Genomic DNA, 1974 nt, shown 5'->3' on the forward strand with positions numbered 1-1974 from the left:
CAAGAAAACTTTAGCAATCTAATTCATAGTCATTCTCCAGTATTCTCTAAAATATGTAAAACATTCCCAACATGCCTAACTGCAAGCGGATGGCTTCCTAAACACCTATGGAAATTACCTGAACACATTTGCATCTAATAACAAAGGACCTCTAGTCATAAAACAAATTTATTTATTTAAGCACATTATAATTCGCAATTCAAATTCTGAACTATAATGAAGAAAATCTTCCAAACTTGTGGGCAGAAGTAGCCGAGTTCCTGACGAGATAGCGTGCACAAACTATTTTTAGGAGTACCCGCTTTGATACCAACTGAAACATCCCTAGTTTATCCCTCAAGTTTTTTTTTTAAAACACCCCTTTCGACTTCTGCTATGTAGATAACCGCAGTACAAATCCATCGAAATAAAATATCTTATCCAATGTAATGGCAGCATCCCAAACATGAGTTCAACAAATAAGAACAATGTATTCTGGAACATCCCCCGATACAAATAAAGAACCTCCCACAACAGAGCAAGTAAGCTTTGCACTCCTAAATGTCCGGATAGTGCCTTGCATCCATCTCGCCTCCTCGCCTACTCCGTCCGTATGTCTTCCGTCATATCCTGGGTGATGTCCTCACCTGTAACGTAGGCATCATGAGTCTACGAACCCAGCAAATACAATCCACTATGAGTAATATGACATCTGTAAAGTAAAAGGTATAGTAACTAGTAGGCATATAAATTATCTCAAATACAGTAAACCGAAGGAAGGTACGATATGTAAAGGTTCCAACATAGCTAATAAGGATGAATATGTCACATATCCGGTAACCACTATTAGAGACAGTCAACAGTCCCATGATCATAAGGTACCTCCTAGAGAACATGCAATCATATAGCCGAAGCTAACAATAAACTGTAGTATCAGTCATAGATTACGGTATCAGCCGTTTAGAAGGGCCCTCCCCAGAGCTCATCCCGGGTCACCCAACCTGTACTGTCATCACATATGCTCATACTCATCCAATTAGCTATATAAGACAACATAATGTATCCACTTTATACTGTAAACAATCGGTCATGCATATCCATTTCATTCATTCAGTAATCATTCCCATTCACAGAGACCTTTGCATTTTCGTATCATACGTAACATAAAGATACCCCATATAAATCATGCATATCAAAATCGAGAAACGATCACAATATATTCATACATATCCATATAAAAATCAGACCACGATGTAAGACATGCAATCGAAACAGAGATCAAATCTCAGTATTAATACTAGCAAAGAAACATGATTCCTGTTACCCGAATCCCTATTATAACCCACAGCAGAACCACCGCAAAACCACAATTAAGTTTCAACAATCAACACAACATCTAGACCTCACACACCAAACAAGTAGAACAGAAAACGAAAGAACAAAATCCAAAAGAATCAATTTTCCAAGCAAAACACACTAAAACATCAGCTAGTCCAGAGCAATAGGACACATCAAGTTAAATACACAAGAAAAATCCATTACAATTCATTCCAAATCATTCCAACATTTCATAAAAAATAGGAAAACAGAAGCAAAAACATAGGTTTGAAACGAACTACAGAACAACCAATCAAAGATCCTTCTAAATTAATCCAGCAGTTCATATGACATAGGGGAGCAAAACAACTGCGATCAAGGCATAATCACCCTCCCAATCTGACCACGAACTCAGAATCCATCAACACAGAAAAAATCGCATCCGCACTCGACTGCAGCCCAATCGAACACCCGAAAGACCACGACAGAAACACTCCGAGGAACCGAACTCTAACAAAGTTGAATTCACTGGCAAAACAATCCCGAAGTTCTGCGATTCAAGCAGAAAACTCAATGTTTAAAGCCCTCTGTTACAGAACATTACAGAACATCAAATCGAAACCAGAACATCACGGAACACAACTGAATCGCCATGAACCAATCATTTACCATGAAACC

The 1974-nt window shown here is 38.3% G+C and overlaps 1 long non-coding RNA gene across 1 annotated transcript; it reads right to left on the minus strand.

Moving 5' to 3' along the window:
• Nucleotides 1-382: 382 nt before the first annotated feature.
• LOC122026140 lies at nucleotides 383-1374 on the minus strand. The gene is made up of 2 exons (XR_006124035.1): nucleotides 862-1374; nucleotides 383-626 (listed from the first exon to the last, which is right to left on the minus strand). It is a non-coding gene; the product is annotated as an uncharacterized LOC122026140 (long non-coding RNA).
• Nucleotides 1375-1974: the final 600 nt, after the last annotated feature.

Source organism: Zingiber officinale, chromosome 10A, assembly GCF_018446385.1.
Source record: "Zingiber officinale cultivar Zhangliang chromosome 10A, Zo_v1.1, whole genome shotgun sequence".
In the NCBI taxonomy this organism is placed as follows: domain Eukaryota; kingdom Viridiplantae; phylum Streptophyta; class Magnoliopsida; order Zingiberales; family Zingiberaceae; genus Zingiber; species Zingiber officinale.